Genomic DNA, 19,508 nt, shown 5'->3' with positions numbered 1-19,508 from the left:
TTTCACTATCGCCAGTGGGAGTAATGTGTTGGCAAGAGAGTGTTTCATTCTGAAAACACAGCCAAGGGCATTGTGGATAACCTCTGACACAGCTAGTCAAAGGAAAGAGAAAGGCTTGACATAGCAAGCAGCTTGAAATTATACAAATATTTGAAAGGTGAGCTGCACTTGCAGAATGGCATGCAAAGGCCTTTAGTGTGTAGAACTGAAGCTTCTGCAAGCTAAATAGTTATCGTCTTTGGTGTATTTATGTCACTTTTTAATGTGAGGATACTTAGCTTAGGGGTTAGTGTAATGTATAGCAGTTATTGACACATCATAATATCCAGAGGCTGATGTGGTCCAGTGTCCACACTCTGAAAGGGAAATCTGTGATTAATCGTCCCCTTTTTTAATTAGCTCATGGAAAGATCACACAAAATGCTGCAGAATGTTCAAATGGGGGCCCCTCCATGTGGTGCCCACAAACTCAGGCAACGATCAAACTTGCATGTTTGAAACAAAGTGATTTGAAGTCAAGCTAGCCCTGCTATGTGGATCCTTTTTTTCCTAAAGCCGAAATGAGCATCAGTGGGGATTAATATGCATTAATTAAATTGACTGCGTTGCCTTTAATGAGGAGGAAAGGATTTGATGTTAATGCTGGTGATCTCGTAGAGGCTTCAATCCACTTAATTAACTGTTTTCTCAACAAACCAAAATAATCAATGAAAAAGATATTTCATTACTACTAACTTATTAGCACCAGTCTCAAAGCCACATGCTATTAAAATAATATAGTCTTCAGAAGAAGGTTCATTTATTGATGGGAAATAAGTTTATTAGTCTTCTTATCCCACCAAGCTGTCCTTCTAGTAGTCCTAAAGATTGCTACTGACCTTCTTTTCTGTTAGTGATTAACGTGAAAGGCTTTTCATAATTTCAGTCACATGGCCTTATATGATTGCATTACAGTGAAGAATTTAAGCAAAGATGGTGGATACAAGCCGTTCCCATTTCCATCTTCTCCAAAGCAGGGGTCCAACCTACCTATTAAAGGTAAACACGAAGGGCTTAAAGACAAACACAAACAAATGTATGAATTTGAGGTATGCAGATAAAGAAAATAACAACTTATATGGCACAGCAAATGAGTGCATCCTAATGGCTTTTTAATGAAGCATCAACATTGATGGTAAATGAGTCATGTGTTGATTTAGTAGCTCTAGGATTCTATTCGTAAGAATGATTCAATCCGGTAACTCTGGTTCGTCAGTGGCTGCATCTGAAATCGCATACTCTCTTGAGTAGGTACTTATTTTGAATAAGTAATTACTTTGCTGCCACTAAAAAAGTATGTTCTATAGGCTATAGTATGATTCATACTGGCGAATATATATGTTCAAATTACACTCATACTGTATGAATGAGTGTAATTTGAACATATATATTCGCCATGTTGTCATTATCACATGACCTACCAGCGTCAAGTAGCCGTCGCTTCACTGCCATTCCAAAAACCTCTCCCTTGGCATCGTGGGATAGTATCTCGCCGGAAGTAATAGGTCATCCGTGGACTTTTTGCCTATGTTTTTTATGAGTATTGCTACTGTGAATTCAGACACACTTATTTTGTCACATACTGTTTTTGCCTACTATATAGTAGGGAAGTATTACATTTCAGATGCCAGTGTGAATTGACTGCACAGATTGTTCAGCACTTGTGGTGTGACAACTCAGAAATATTAATAGTTGCATGTTTTGCCCACCAACAAACTGTTCTTAAATTCACTTGATATACAGCACACCAGCATTCACACTTTAGTTTGAAAACAGCTGGTTTAGTATACCCTTTAGTCTCTGATACTATTACACCTGTCACCGGTAATTAAAAAGTAACTGTTTTCTACGAATAGTTTTCCAAAGCAACATTTCATTTTTAGTTACAGTATTACGCCTATTGTATCTATCGTATCAATTTGTAATTGTATTATTATGTCTGGCTTCCAGTGTCATTCGCTTCTATGTTTAGCTGTAGTAGCCTATACAAAACAGCTTGTTATGCAGCTTAATATGACAAACTAGGCCTATTTATTACCATATTATTTTTTAATGTATTGTCTTTTTACAACACTTTGATTCCCTTTATTTCTCCAACGGCTTAATAAATCGGAAGTCTCACATTTTCACAGGAAACACCTTACTTCCGGTAAAAATAAGTTTGGTCGGGATGACTCTAGAAAGCGCCCTCTGCCCCGGCGTTCATTCACATGACAATTTCTCCCAAAACTAAATAATAATAATTAATTAATTATTTTTTTAATTAATAAATAAATATGGTTTCATGTCGTCAAACAAGTTGGTGACTTTGTTACCCATCATGCAATTTGTGTTTAGTCCAGCACTCTGAAATCGGAACCATCTCTACTGTTTAGGTCTTGAACGGGTGAGTGAGTAATTAATTACATTTTCATTTTTGGGTGAACGATCCCTTTAACATTATACAATAACAAAGCACAAAACTATTGTATCCACCATTCACGTACGTGTTCACTGTTGCTGCTGTGAACACTGCAGTTTGCGTTTTAACGTGAAATTTGTTTGGCTGTCAATGTTTTCATCGTTCATCAAACTATATCGTTCCTCTGTGTCATAAGTGTGTGGATTAGCTAGTAAGACCTTTATTTTATGCTGGATATAATTAACGTAACGTTAGTGTAAACTGGCATTTAGTTATCGTTCTTGATATGATTATTCATGACATATTCTTTCTATAGCTACATTTTGCAGCACAAGCATCTTATACAAGCGCACAATTCCATACCAATATTGACGAATATCTGCAAACTAATTTGTTCTTACAAATATGAGGGAGAAATGTAAACAAGCTGTTGATATCGTTTACAGAAGCACATCACACGGTGGATGGCAGTGCTTATACTTGCCTGTTCGCCTCCAGTCTGTGCTTAATCATGCACAACCAGTGACCTGTTTATATTCATGAGTAAATGGTTATGATTATAGTAACTGTTGGGGGATACATGAAGTTCCAGAGCTGACTTTTAACAGGAACTAGCTGCACTGAAACTAATGACTAAATTAGTTTCAGGCATGTAGTCCAGGTGAGCATAATTACAGAGATAAATGGGCCAGGTAAGTGACAGTGGCTTATGGCGGACTGCCATGGGACAGGGCATTTGTTGTGGAAGTCCCAGTGTAGCTATGGCCCATATACTCTATGAGTGCTTCCTCTGAGATGAGCAGAAAAGGTAATTATGAAAAGTCTGGACCACACGGATGGACCTTGTCACCTTATCCTGCCCCGCATCAGTACTTGGGGTTACCCGCCATCACATACATTCATCATAAGGATAACGGGCTGCTTTTTTATTTATTTAGTTATCAGATTAAAGGCTCCTCTTTTCTATATTCTCAACATTTATTTTTCTCATAGACAAACGTTTAAAACGGCTTTAAAATATTTTTTTTAATGGAAAATCAATACATAAGTAAATCATTATAGGCTAGTTGTTATGAACTGTAATAGCCTGTATGATTTTCCATTTAAACCATTATATTGTTGTTTTGCATGTTAACTTTCGAATACAATAGTAAAAAGTACCATCAGTCAGAACCTTTTTGATTCCGCTGTACAAAACACTTTTTTTGTTGTTGTTGAAAAAAATCTAAAAAATAACAAGGTTAGTTTTGACAGATTGAGATGTTTGGTTGCGTTTCACCTGAAGCATCAGATGCTGCACACTTTGACAGATGTAAAAGGTGTTTATAACTCCCACTCTCTACCTCCTCTCTGTCAGCATTTCAGTGTCACTAATAAAAGACTACAGTCCTGTCAGAACTAATTTAATACATTTCAGTTACTAACTTTAAGGTCGCAAACCTTTTCTGTCTCCATTTTCAAAAGACATGCCACAAAACATCTAATTGATGTTTAATAGATTTTGGTTAATTTTGCCTTCACATTTTGCATTGTTCATTACCCTGCGTTTGATGTTTACTGAAGCAATTTATTCAGCTTATCCATATTAACCTTCACATATGCAAACACACACATTCTTTTTTAAACCTTCACTATTTCGCTTTCTCATGTTTTTTTCTCTCTCTCTCTTCTTTCATAAAATTTTGGTCATATTACAGTGAGTGCCTTGGGCAAGTGCCGAGCTGCAGGATGAGAAATGGTGCACCTGTGTGCTGTCTAAAGATAGGCTAGCAGTAGAGGGCCAGAGAGCAGACTCCAGAGGACCCATCCGTCTCAATCGAAGGCTGCAGCTGACACCTTACAAAGAGGTACAATTAATAAGGACATTATCCGTCGGCAGGCAACAATGGGGGCCTGACGCACAGACACTAACCCCTGGAGGTCTGGAGAGTAAGGGGAGGGATGGCAGGCCTGCAGGCCTTTAGAACAAGGCTCATTAGGAGCAATTTCTCCACAACATGAAATACTATCCCATAATAGAGCCATCTTTTCAAACCATTATCAGCTTCTGTGTTTGGATTGGGTCATTTTCAAGGATCAATCATACGTTTGTCAGGAGCTGCTGAAACATGTTTCTTGTCGGAAGAAAAAATGTCTATAGACAAAGGCCCCCCATTTCTTTTTGTGATAAAATGTGTGTCCTTGAATCAATTTTTTATTAACTTCCTATTATAACAGAAGGGTGAAAATTGAGTGTTTGTATATTTTTCAAGCCATTTTTAATCATAACACTTTAATTGAACAACAGATATTAGAACACACACACACACACACACACACAACACACACACACACACACACACACACACACACACACACACACACACACACACACACACACACACACACACACGCTCAAGATTCAGCTGTAAAACAAAAAAAAGCATTTTTTATTAAAAAAAAATCATGTTGGCACATTTTTTAAAGAGCAAAATCACTTATTTCATATTAATATTGAGCCACAGAAGAAATATGTTTAAAAAGGTCCCCCTTAATAGTGCAACAGAGAGTGGATAACACCATTTTGACTACAATTTGTTTTCTTCAGGAACTAATAGCACTGATTTAAGGTGATGCCATGTCATCATTCACAATGAGAGAGGACCTGTATGACATTTCCATCGTTCGGGAAGGTTTTTGCTGGTCATTGGGCAGTAGACAAAAGCTGAACTCTCTTGGTCTGGGGTCAGATCTAGATTGTGCCAACAGAGGAGGTCACTCAGCTGGAAAAGAAAAACAGAGGAGAGTAAAAAATAATGTGGACTCATGTGGATTTAGAGGCTTTTTGTTCACTTTTGCATTTCAAAATAGTGTATTTGTCACAATTGTGCTATCGTTTTCTAGGAATAATTCAGTCTCCACAAACAAAACACTTACTGTTATACCCAACAGTGCAGCATGGTAAAGCAAGGCGGTGTCAATCCTGAGTGCTTTTAGTGAGGTACGTAAGTGTATATTAAATGAACCAAAGCCTAATCTGTGCTTAACTCTTTCCCGGTTATTTGGAAAGTCAAGAGATCCTTTGCCTATTATCGGTTTTATTTTGTGATACATTCCATGGGGGTGGATTGAGCTTGGTTATGGATTAACAGTGCGATCAATGGTTAGATTTGAGCCTGGCTTCGAGAGCCGAGGAAAATGAATTGGAAAATGCTTTATCGACCCACCACTAAGACTTGCTTTTATTGTGGGTAGAATAATATTGGGATGAGTAGCTAATTTCCCATTTTAAACACAACCTTCACCCCTTTGCATTCTCATTGGACGGTTTTATTTATTATAATTATTCCTCTTTCTGGTTAGGTTTTACATATTCAGTGCATGCATGCTACAAATGACAGAATATAAAACTTGAGAAATGTTTCAAGAATGCATTTATTATGATGCAAAGATGTAGGTCTAAGTGCATCAAATCAAAATGTTAGCAATAATATATTTTTTGCAATCTATATACTGAAGGCCCAAGTAACAATATTAATGTAGAAATAAAAAATGTATTGGTTTGAAATGTGCTGAAATTAATTAATGCCTTTAGGGGTCAAGTCTTTTTGAGTCCAGAATTATCAGTAAAGACAATACATTATAATAAATTCCTTAAATGGTTTAATTTTGAAATGCCTTCTGAGGAACCACACCTTTGGGAATGGAGTCAAATTCTATCTCTTCACCTTAATGTTGTTGCGTTAGGTTGTTTTAATAATAATAATAATTATTATTACACATCTGAAAGTAAATACAGAAAGTAGGTACCGGTACTCTGTTAATTATAACCATTGACCCCACTGTTAACGTTTTATCACTACCTTTGTAAATAATAGTTGTGATTTAGATCTTTCTGATAAAATGTAGATATGTGAGGAAAACACCATCAAACTCTCTTTTCTCTCTGTGTGATTCACTTTCTATTGAAAAAATGTTTCATTGTTATTTTTAAGCAATACATCACCGTTCAGATTAAGTTCCAGTTTCCGTGGAATAACAAGAAAGTTGTGATTGGAAGTATAAAAATAAAAAAATGAAAGAAAAGACAATATGGTGTAATTATTTGAATATTTGTAGTCTCGTTTTATTTCACGATAAAAACAGATCTTGGTTCTAATTCTCTCCACTTTCCATCTCATATTATTGTACAAAATCACAATGATTTCCTCCATTAAATGCCACAAATTACAGAGCGAGGAAAGGGCCAGAAAGGTGGATCACATTCATTTCATGTTTCATTTTCTGTATTGTATTCCAAAGTTTCTCCTCCCATGCCTGCTCCTGCTCTTCATTATTGAAGTAGAACAGTGATTAACAGCAATTTACAGTATAATTATGTGAAACAAAAGGGGGAAAAAAAACTCACTTTGCAGAAGTACAAAACAAGTGTGAAATATGGCGTACCGAAAAGGAAAGGCAAGCAAAGGAAAAAACACACACACACACACACACACACACACACACACACACACACACACACACACACACACACACACACACACACGTATGCCTATCTCTTTTTTTTATTGTTGGTGGCAATAATACCTTGGAGGTCTTGAGGAAATCATGGTCATAAGCAAGCTAGCAAAAGTACTAAAGGGCTCCTCCTCTTAGTAGCTCTTATCTTCAGTGAACTCTTTAAAATGGAAGGTCCTCCATGGAGACTGGGTCAATATCCTGAGGGCTGGCACAGCAGAGAGGACTATTGATCTCTCCGTATCTGTTTCCAGTGCTCTACCTCAGCTCACATGATACATGCCACAATTCCTGCCCTTGTTCCTATCAAAGGGCCCTTCTGCAGGGCTACAAAGACGGCCGTGGCTTTCCGCCCAACATGGGGCGATTTTGAAGTTGTTTGGTGACATAATACTGTAACTGATCATATGGAGGCCTTTATAACCTTGTGGCGAAACAGAGACGCAGATTGCCAGCAAGCCCTGTCAATCAGAGGGAGAGGAGATGGCGGTGAGGTGTGAGGCCTTTATGAAAATGAAAAGGGGGAAAAAAACAGCAAATCAGGTTAACTGGTGATCAACCAAATGTCTCGGACTCTAATGAGGCCTTAGTTGCCCATGGCAATGCGTAGTTCAGGAACAGGGTCTTTCTCCTTTCCTTGTGCAATCCTTTGATCATGTTTGCTTTTCCACTGCTGGGATTCTCATTGTTGTTTTTAATTACTTCTCCGCCAAATGGCACAGATGAAAGATAGGTGTCTGTAATTAATAACATTTACATAAATTAGCATCACTAACAAGTCTCATTAGTAGCTTCTGGCTTTTGTTTTGACTGAAGTCTCATGTCACCTTCTTATATAAGCTCTAAGTATAGAGAACAATATCAGAAAGGGGGCATAATTCACTTGATCTCCGCCATATTTTTGGTTACTTCAGTGGAGGTAATTAAATCCACCACACATTCCAATGATTAGGGTCAACCTGTGGAAATATGCTGACTTCTTTATTACGGCATAATAGAACCGGCCAACTCTATTCAATTAGTCAGTTCAGAGAGATACTTTGTGGTGGTGAACATGCAGTTTTCAGTCAGGCTCAAATGGCTGATCAAAGACGCTTGCAGCTTGCCGTTTGGCTGCGTATAATGAGGGTCAGGACAATGTGCTTTATCTGCGGTTGCTATGCAGGAGACTCTTAAATGCGCCATTTTAGTCTTTTGATATTGGTCAGCATGATAATGACGGGGAGAAATTTGCTCCCATTACAATCAATATCTATACGGCGCAAATGAAAGGGAGGAAAAAGCTTTCTTTCAGGTGGACCTGTCAACCCTGATAATGACGGAAAAGCCCACAGGTTTGTCTTCAGTGCAGTGGAAGTCATGCCTGAAATGGTAGATTACTTTTATGTAGTACCTCCACAAAGGCTTCACATATGCGGCATGGCAAATGGAGCAGACCCGGGGCTCGGTAATGACTCCCGAATGCCGCTCGCTGCCTGCGCTCCTATACTTTATAATGATGCATTATGTCTCCGCACGGCGAAACCATTTCCCCCCCTTCCTTTTTATCTTTTAAGTGTGGGGAAAAAAAATGCATATTTACGTCTGGTGTGGTAAATAGACTTTATGTAAGCCGCAGTTGTTGTGATGTTTGCTTGCGCGCACCAAATCGTCTCCTGCCTCAGATAAAGAGCCCCACACACGCATTCTGTAACAATGTGCTTCAGCTGAGTAGATCAATAATGCACTCTCTTTCTGATGCCGGTACCAAGCGCTCTGTGATTAGTTTGACAGAAAATGACTCCCTAATCAGTGAAATGTATTCTGTTTTGGTGACTAAATGAGGGTGTTTACACTCATCCCCGTGCAGGTCAGGGAAACTCCACACTTTGCTGCTTTGAGACAGAGCACTATAATCTGTGCCAAAAGGACAGGCTGTCATTATATGCGAATGGAGTAATAGACTGACATTGATGCTATGGCGAACAATTGGTTTTTCCGGCATCAGTCAGGTGGGCTGCCGACTAAATGATGAGGGAGAAGAGGCAAAGTGATTGTGTGTGCGAGAGAAAGAACGGCTGTCAGCGGGATCATAGAGCAGGAAAGCCTGTCTTGTCTTTGTGATGGAGTCTCGCTCAGCATGGGAGATCTGACTCCGTGCCAGTCTTTTACGGCCTCTGCTTATGTAACGTTATAATAGTATCACCTTTTGTGTGCAAATGTGTGCGTATGTTTTTTTTTTTTTTGAGTGCTTTAACTGTTTGTGAAGATGTGTATATCATTCAGCCACTGTACCTCTCTTAACAGTGCCATTATGTCCAACGAAAGTGCTGATATTAATTTTGTTCATTTAAAACAATTATCCTCTCCATATTTTAATAGACATTCTCAGCCGCTTGTCAAATGGAGACATCTGTACCATAATGAAGCCTTTCTCTCGCTATCATTGTCTCTCTGTTCTTATATGCGACGCTCTTTCTATAACAAAGGCCTCCGGATCGCGCAAATTGCGACGTCTTATTCAAACTTGCGCATTTGAATCGAAATAGAGACATCACTGTCCATAATCCTGTGGATGACAAGTGCGTGACAGAGTTCAAAGGTCAATGGCTGTCAAAGTCTGGTCATTTTTGGGGGGGATTTGTCCTCTTCCATTCAAGTGAAAATCACGATGACGCTTTGTCTTTGGCACTATGCCGGAAACAGGCAGAACAAGGGAGGCCCGGCTCTGAGCCCTCAGTGCTAAATTTTCACCTGTCAGTGCATTGGCCTGGTTAGAAAAAGGGCAGGGGAAAGGCTTCGACTGGCCAATAGTTGGGGTCAAGGACGGACCAGGCGCTGCCACTCCCCAGCCACATCATCTTTGTATGACAGCACCACCCTAAGGTTGAAGTTCAGTCGGGCTTTTTCAGTGACACAGAGCTTAACGTCAAACACAAGATTAAAGCAGGGGTGTTGCATCTTGGCAGAGCCCAAATGAAAATATCAAGCGCTAAGCCCTTCTCCGTGTCGAGCGGAGCCAAGGGGACAGGTAGCTAATATCAGAGAGAGGAAACGGCCTAGTTAGCAGTGACTGCCTGCTGCTTTCCGAGTGCTCAGTCCTGGTCAAAAGGCCACCCGGGCTTTGCTGCTGCTTTATTGGTAAAATATATTACAGTTGAGGCCAGCCGAACTGCCTTATTAGAAGGTGGGGGTGTGAAAGAGATGCCCCTTTGACATATTTTCCAAGCACCGCGCATATCTCCATATTACTGAATAAATTACTATAAGTCCGGATTGTACTACTCTGCCTTTTAATATCTGGGGCTTTATGAGGAGTCAATAATTGGCTCTTTTAAACAAATATTACCTCAGTAACAGTGGCAAACAAATTTGATCATTTTAGTCATGGAAAGGATGGGAAGACTTTTCATAGAAAGACTTTTCGGTAACACTTTACAATATGGTTCATTAGTTACAATATGGTTCATTAGTTAACATTATGTATTAACTAATATGAACGAACCATGAGCAAAACATTTGTTACTGTATTTGTTAATCTTTGTTACCGTTAGTTAATAAAAATACAGTCATTCATTGTTTGTTCATGTTAGTTCACTGTGCATTAACTAATGTTAACAGGATTTTAATAATATATTAGTAAATGTTGAAATTAACATTAACAAAGATGAATAAATGCTGTATAAATTCATTATTAGTTCATGCTAATTAATGTAGTTAACTAATGTTAACTAATGAACCATATAAAATGTTACCGACTTTTCTCCTTCAGTGAATACTTTCAAAGTTGAACAAACTTTTAAAACCGCAAAACGCATTAATCAGCCGCTGCATTTTGAGCTCCAGCCACTTGGTTATCACATCTTGTGTTCTAAAAGAAAAGGAAAAGAAATATAATCAGCTCCTCACGTTAAGGAATTCTCTTCAGCAGATATAGACTAGCTGGTTCTGTTTTTTTTCGATTACCGTCTTGTATTGCTATTGGCTTTTAATGAAACCGAAGTGGTGAGCTGAATATCTTTAACAGTCTGTTTTAACAGGCTTCATGCATGTGAGATGAGGGGAGCTGAGGAGAAGTCACTGAAGCTCATTAACCGCGCACAGTGGAGTCAAAGGCCATCGCCCAGACCGCTGAGCAGTCACTTGACCAGAAATATCTATTGAATGTAAATAAAGACATTTCACATGTCTTAATTGTTGTTTCAAAACCGAGATTTGGTTGATTGACAGCAGAATCTATTTATATATTGAATTTTAAACGAACACTCTTAAAAATGCTGGGTTTGTTTCAACCCATGTTTGGGTCAAATATGGACAAACCCAACCGTTGGTTTATTTATTTTTATTAAATTAGAAACACAACAATTGGGTTTGTCCACATTTGACCCAAACATGGGTTGAAACAACCCAGCATTTTTTTTTATGCTTTATTTACTTCGCTGTATTTAATTGTTGAGGAATATTTATCATTTCCCATCCATATACTAGTGAATATTGCATGGAATAAGGAATATGTATCATTTTCCATATACTATTCTAGTAGCTAGTGTGAATATTGCATGGAAAAGGGAATATGTATCCGTTTCCATATTCTAGTAGCTAGTGTGAATATTGCATGGAAAAACTCTCCAAAACTCGGTGTGAACGAAGGCAGATAGAGAAAGACCGAGCGAGGAAAGGACATGATATAGCTGCTGGAACTAAAAGACTGGACGGCAAATATTTCTGAAGCCTTTAATCAGGTTCAAACCTCTGATATCTCATTGTCCGTCACCAGATGTTGCTGCTTTCCGGTGTGACATATGCTCCAGTCAGCCTGCACAGCCCCTCTGGTAAGAAAGACTGAAGAATTATGCAAGAGTCCACGTTGCCCTAGTGCATCACCTTCACCGCCTTCCCATGAGTGACAGTGACTTCAAAGAGAACAGGGTGCCTGTATCCAAAAAAACATGAAATAACAGCTCTACCAGAACCGCTCACAGAGTCATCTTTTAGAAATGGATCAGTGTGTGCGCCCACCCCCCTGCTTATCATGCTCTCCTCAAAACCATCGCCCGAGGCTTCCTGCAAATCAGACTCCTCTTTCCTTTTTTTAAAAAATATGGCTCCATTTGAAATAGTGTGACTTTAAAGAAGCTAAGCGGAGACAGGCTGATTTGACAAGACAGCTCATATGCCAGAAACTCTACAGAAATGTGCAGCATTGCTTCAGAGATATGGCTCTCTACATCCCCAAAAACGTGCATACCTTAGAGCCAATTTGGCCTGATTAATGGAAAGTTCTGGTAGCCAAGTTGTTGAATACTTTTTTAAAAGTTCCTAAGTAATAGTTTGCAAGGATATATCTTTTTTTTTTTAACTTTATATCGGTGCAAACTATTACAATTTTCATTGTTTGATCATCAGATATTTCAAAAAGAATTTGAAAAGAACAAAGTATAAATGAATGAAAATGTAACAATTAAACAAGTAGCCATTTATGTCATTGGAGGACTTGCTAGTCTTTCCCGTTATAGCTGCTCAAGCCTCAGAAGCTTCAGTCCTCTAAGAGGTTTGAGAAGCTTAAAAGAGGCTTAGCTGCCCTTCTCATCACCTCTTTACTCCATAGCCGTTAAAGACCTCAAAGAGAAAACACTCTTGTATATGTTTCATTTGCCCCAAAACACTTTCAATTCTGAAATTGAATTTTCAGTCAAAAGTTATTAGTGAACTCAACTGTTAGAGAGAATATCAGTGAGCAAACTAGAGGGGGAAAAAATAAGACTAATTAATATGTGCCATTCAGCCTATTGCATGTTTCATGAAGAGAGAGAGGAATATTTATACGTTCTGGTGTGGTTTATCTGAATATGCGATTGAAAATGCAAAGTAAGAAAGCCGTAATGGAAGGAAATCTTCACGCACGCAAGCCATGCTGTTTTATAAAGATTCAACCATAGTACATGACCCACGAAAAGACGTTCATTATTATTTCCGTTCTTTAAGTAGCTGATTTGGCCCTGTTTGGGAGTATGCAATTACTAGTGATGAGAATTTTTTTGGAGACAGAGGCTGATCCTGACGGCTTTCCTCTAATCCCTCCCCTGGATGCAGGCTTAACTAAACAGCAAGTTTGTCACAAGCTCAAACAGCAACTCAGTGTTGCACTGGATACTTCATTCAGCTTAAGCCAACTTATCAAGCTCATTCAAAGCACATTCATTGAGCTATGTGGACGGGTCTTTTCTCCAGATCTATTAAATAACACTCTTATCTGTATTTAGCATATGCCACGTATGTCTGCATTGGCGGCTTTAAGCAGATTCACACTCCAAACACCTCGAGCCATCATCGAGCTGAAGCGACAGATAACATTCGGAAACTTCCGTACAGGACGTGCCGGTTTAACATCTCAATAACTTTGTTCCACATTCGAGCAGTTTATTTATTTATTAGCTTCTCAATGTCAGTGAATTCCATATAATTTGCGTCATTACACCTCCAGATGGGTGTATTTATTTTGAAAGCAAAACGCTGCTATTTGGTTTTCTCTTGTACCTTTTCCATTCAGTCTATTCAGAAAGCAGGGAACACGATAATGTACAGTAAGTGGCAGGCTGAATCTGAAAATTGCATGCTGGTTGCATTGCATTCAAATCATGTAGGCTTAATATAGTAAATTCTTTTTTTTTTTTTTACAAAAGATTCCTTAATAATAATAATAATAAAAAATAGCACATCAGAACAATGCAAAATGGCAGTCAATAGGCACACCCACAAGTTTAAACAATCCATCTGTAAACAATCCATGAAATGTAAACTGTGCAATGATTTGATAAACACAACACCCACTAAACACAAAAAAAGTAACATTTCAATATGTCGCAGACCAAACTGAATACATATTCAAGCGAGATTAACTCAAAACATTTAGTTAAATACAATAAACTCTGTTAATAATAAAGCGCATCAGCTCAACAAAAGCTGGAAAGCATCCAGGAGAATGCCTGCAGATGCACCATAGTGGAAAATCATTCAGAGAGAGATGTGTTCAAGCTGAAGTGCTGAGGTTGGGAGTTTAAAACAGAGTGCTGCCCTGCACATTTTCATAATCAGTTTACTGGGGGCCCCCCATTCGGTCAGACACTGGCCCCATCCTTTGCATCAGTCCATTTGTCACCACACAATGTTTGGCACAGCACCATCTTATTCACAAGCTAATAAAAATGCAATTAGTCGGTTGATATCTTTATAATTTGATTTGATTACTCGTTATATCATTTTTTTTTCTTTTTTAATATAAACATTTAGGTTGTAACATCATTGATGGATGGGGAGGAGAGTACCATATCTTTTCAAATCTGAAGAACCTACTTTAGATGCAGTAACATGGACAACTGCGCTAAGCATCGTAATAGAAACAACCGTTGAACTCTCGTCTAAAACAACAACATTCTAAAATTCTCGCCTTTGAGAATTGAAACTTTTAAACGCAACTATGTTAAATTAGGTTCATCATGGACGCAAAATCTGAAAAAAGAATGAAACGCGGATTTTGTCAAAAATAAATAAATATTTAATTATTTTTCCTCCAAACGCGAACTATTCCGTCCTTTATTTTAGAGATCTGATGCAGGTTCATTATTAACAAACCTTAATACCATACTAACTTATGTGATGGCACTTTTATAATGTACAAATTATTACCGGTATCAAAGGAATGAACAAAACAGGCAGTGGTGTGTTGTAACGGCTAATTGAGATTTGTAAGAAAGTCGTTTAAGGCTATGTGATTTTTGGGGAGAATCACAATATATATATATATCTTTTTTTTCTTTCTTGTCTCTTTAATTAAAATTTTCCTGTTTATAATTTAGACGGTAATTGCAAGATTTTTTTTGGTTTCCTCTCCCATAATTTACCACAATATAATAAACTTGTGTTTAAACCAGTAAAATTGTGTTTTGCACTTTTTTCTGAAAATAACTAAACTTTTTCTAATAGCCTATTTTAATTTAATTTGGCATTTATGTGCTTATTATTATTATTATTATTATTACTACTAGCCTACTACAACTAAGCATCGATGTGCCCAATACAAGTATCATTATCATCACTTTGCTTCTTTTAGAAAACACATTTTTTTGTTTAAAATAAAATAAAAAATAGTATAATAATCATGTCTGATTGATGGACAGGGACAACAGAACGACAGTCCAAGCTTTTTTTCAAAAAAGTAATAGGATATATATATATATATATATCATCTCTCCATCAAATGTTATTACCATCGCACACATCATCACACATCCACACCATCACAAATTAGATTAGCCTATACCAAAATCCAGCGGGTGGTCATCGTCGTCAGCACGATCATATGTTATTTTAGTACATGTGATGAAACCATTTGATTTGTTAGAATTTTTTTATTTTTTATTTTATTTTTTTATTGCAGGCAGCCAGACGCGCCTATTTAAAGAATCATATCTGCGCTCAAGAGATAACTAACATCCGTTGGCTATTTATGTCTTTAAGTTCACGTGGGCTGAATAAATAGGTTACATTCACACATTGAGACACAAATTTAAAGGTCGTAAATATACAAGCACGTAGGCTATGTTTATTTGGAGAAAATAAAATGAACATGATATTATCACAGCAAGAAAACAAACGTAGTCTGCGCCGAGCTAATAAAGTGTCATTTCACACAGCAGACAGTTTTGGCACGGGTGTTTCCCCGCTATTTTAATAAACAAACTGCATCTTAATATTCAAACGCAGCCATTCTTTATTTGCAAATTACGTATAGCTTAACTGCTTAAATCATTATTTTTCTGATTCGGTCGTTTATCGGGTTAAACTATTCGCAAATACTTTTATTTTATTTTTAAAACAACTTCTAATTATTTCAGACATATTACGGCGCGCGCAAAATAAATGTATAAATCCCGCGGCTTCGACTTATATTTGCCCGGATATAAGATTATTTTACTCTGTCGTTGAAGTGTGCTGAGAAAAGACGCCTGTAATTCCTCTCTCTGTTTGATATTAGCACAAGGGCTTTGCTTCTAGAGCCTGTGTAAAGGAGCAGTGTGCAACTCCTGCTGCACTGAGCACTGAGCCCCGAGACTCCAAGAACAGCATCCTCCTCTCATACCTGTTGAGAACTCTTTCATCCTTAATGGGCTCATTAGCCACATTGTTAATTGAGTGCTATTCAGGGCAACATCAAAGCAATAATAAGAAAAAAAGAACGAAGAGTATGCAGCTCCTTTATTTATTTTTGGCAAATAAGAGACCCGACAGCGCTCTAAATGCAGCTTTCGTGGGGGGTATATGCTGAAGGAGGCTTATTAGTTTTGTAGTGCATTGTGCGCCATTATGTTTCAAACATTAAGCACAATAATATTTTCTCTTCTGATGGCATGCGTTTCAGTTGCATTTCTACTTCTTTAAAGAAGTCTCTTGTCCTTTGTCACAAAGCAGAGAGGGTGGCTCCTCATGAGGGCATTTCTCTACAACAAAGTGTCACGAAAGGCTGCTTGTGTGTGAAACAATAAGGCTGGATTTTTATTATTGTAAGAAGGTATTAAGTATTATAAGCATATATATATATATATATATATATATATATATATATGACATCTAAATTAGAATGACAATTCCAGCTCTGTCTATGAGAGAGAGATTCAACTGCTGTAGCTTACCAAACATCAGATTGAACAGAAATATATATATTTTTTAATTCAATTGATTAAAATAAGGAATTATTATAAATGAATTAAAATGGGTAAATAATAAAAAATGTGATCATCAAACTAAAGAACAAATAAATGTAATAATAGCCATCAAAACATGTTGTTATTTTCTCTCTCCTTGTTGCTTTTTTTTCTTCCACCGATTTTCCATCAGCTCAGTGTTTTCCCTCATGGTGCAATATTAGGTGGTAATAGGATAGGAAAATTGAAGCTAACTCATTGGAATTAAATTTATCAGCATGTGTTCAGAGGTAATAAGCTGTCAGTTATAAACTGAAGATCTGTATTTAGATATATGATGGGGAAGAATAATGAATAGGCAAAATAGATGAAGCTGTTTTGCAGCTAAATTAGTTATTTAGGACCAACAGACCAAGAGCAGATTTGTGATAATGACAATGATTATTGCTTTTTTTTTTTCTGATGGTAGATATTTAGGCTCAAAGGGCTTTTTTTTTTCTTTTTTCTTTTTTTCACAGCGAAAGAGTTAACAGTTTTCACAGTAACGTGTTGATAAAAGACATGGAATTGTGAAAAACATCAAACTTTTTAATGAAGGGAACCTAATGAGTATCAAGAGTAGTGTGCTTACATGGAAGGCTGATCAAACTGGAACCCTGTGAACCAGAGATTGTGTTGCAAAGGAGCTTGCTGACTTCCTTCCCCGGGGGGAGGCTGCCTGGCTTTTACTAGAAAGCACAGGGGGGAAAAGTTAATTTGCACAGCCATGTGTTCACTGCTACAACTCAATAATACACCTCTTCCTAATAATAATAATAATAATAATAATCAATAACATTTAAAGAGGAAATAAAAAATATTGGAGTAGCATTCACATTTTAAAGGCTGTCAAACAGAAAGCATTTCTGTCTGTATTTCCTAAAATAAATCTGAGCACAGTTCATACTTCACTACGATCAATGAGCCAAAACATGAAAAATTGAATACCAATAAATAATACATCACTTATTAGGTGATGAATGATTTATTAGTATCCTGGAGACTTTGTTGTGCTGATGTTAAAAAATTCTCATTATCTAAGTGCCCAAAATGAAATGAATTCAAAATTGTTGCTGCATATCAATTTTGTAAGCCTTTACATTATTGATAAACAGAGATGATTGTTGTCAGAGCCAACTTTTACTATGATAACAGGTTGTCATGGTTTATTTTAGATTATTGTGCCACCTGGCTTAGTTGTCATGACAGCTTTTCAAATTCTGAGATTTTGACATCAAAAGTAAACTGAAATCTATTATTGTGAAATAAATTTAAAGGGGACAAAAGTAGATCAAATAATGTAAGATCGAGAAGACTGAAAATACCTATCCACCTGATGTCATTATAATGAAAAGAAATGACACCGCCCATGTATATTTTTGTGTGTAAATATTCATGATGTTATACTGTGCAGATGATTGATACTTGGACTGATTAATCTTGGATGGGAATAGGGAATAATTAAAGTGAAAAGTCAGAATGTTGAACTTTAATGTGAGATTTCAACATACTTTAAATGTAAGAAAAAAAGAAAAAAGAAGTTGCTTTTTAAAACATGCTGCATGATTATAACCTATGCATTAATATAATATTCTTCCAACTTGGGAGTTCTATTAGAAAATTAATAAACCACACTGAACAATACAGAATTAAAACTGTGTACAATTGCAGAATATAATTTCCCCACCCCAGCATTTAAAAATAAAATAAAATTTGATGTATATCAAAATATAAATATATATTACTTTACATTAACAGTTATCAGTGCAATATATCATTGATGCAATTCACATCAGATTTCAATTTACATTCATCTTTATATGCATAACATTACATTTTATATGTATGATTAATTACGACTCATCTTTCACTTCATTATCTTCCAGTTTAACAACACTAATATTCTTTGAATTATCAGATTTCAACATGGACATTCTATTTTCATAAAGGGTGGTAGATATAGTACAGATTATATTTGAAATAATTAAGGGTTCTTGTATTTGCACTAGAAAGTAAAAGATTCAGATTTCATAATTGTTCAGACAAACACACATTTTAGAGATACTAATTTCAATATTTTACCCAAACATTTATTCATTTGTTCATTAGTTGCAGACAGTATTGAAAATCGGGTTGAATGACTTTTAAAGGTGTTAAGCAGAGGTGAGTAAGGTAAACGAGGGATTTTCCTAGAATTTTGGACAATCCTTAGGACAAAGAATAGCATCACACTGGCATCAGGAGTGTGTGTACAGAAGCCCAGTTTTAATATAAATCTCACATTCAGAGAGGGAGATGGAGCAGATACCTTCTTTCTTCTGACCCACTCTGTGTAAACAGGCAATGACACGAAGAAAAGTATATTAAAAAAAACCCAGCGTGGCTGCTGGACTGGCGTCTGATGCCTGTCAAATCATTAAATAGGAGAGGTGGCATTATCAATTGCAGGGGATCAGCGATAGTGATGGCACATGGTTGGGATGCGCTATGTCTTCCACGGGGGCACTCCAGGGGCCTTTTGTGAATTTATAAAGCGAGATAAAATCGGCTTCATATTTCGCCACCAAAACCGCCTGATGAAAGCAGGCAAGGAGAGAGAATTGCATGGTGGGTGCTTTGTCACTAGTCTCATTGGCTCCAAGGGTTGATGATGAGAAGGGGACAAAAAAGAGTGAAAAGGTAATGAGAAAAAGCCAAGCAGCAGGTTTGCTCTATTTAATAAGTCATCACACCGCTATCTCATTACCTGCAGTGTGTCTGGGGAGAAAGGCGATGCATTGCAGTGTACACTGACAAACTTTTGTCTGTTTTGGGATAATGTTATCTTCCCGGAATATCTCCCGTAAAGCTCG

At 37.2% G+C, this 19,508-nt stretch overlaps 1 long non-coding RNA gene across 3 annotated transcripts in view; it reads left to right on the top strand.

The window, feature by feature from the left end:
* Positions 1 to 2,261: 2,261 nt before the first annotated feature.
* Positions 2,262 to 19,508, top strand: part of LOC307002917 — a 33,420-nt gene continuing 16,173 nt past the window's right edge. The window contains exons 1-2 of one of the 3 annotated variants that reach the window (XR_013798579.1): positions 2,262 to 2,425; positions 4,138 to 4,287. This is a non-coding gene — a long non-coding RNA (uncharacterized lncRNA). Of the gene's footprint in view, positions 2,426 to 3,138; positions 3,249 to 4,137; positions 4,288 to 19,508 lie in introns of those variants that run through there. The other 2 variants (XR_013798578.1, XR_013798580.1) reach the window with 2 other exon arrangements.

Source organism: Phoxinus phoxinus (assembly GCF_949152265.1).
Source record: "Phoxinus phoxinus genome assembly, chromosome: 8".
Lineage (NCBI taxonomy): Eukaryota > Metazoa > Chordata > Actinopteri > Cypriniformes > Leuciscidae > Phoxinus > Phoxinus phoxinus.
This window is presented reverse-complemented; position numbering and strand designations above follow the sequence as displayed.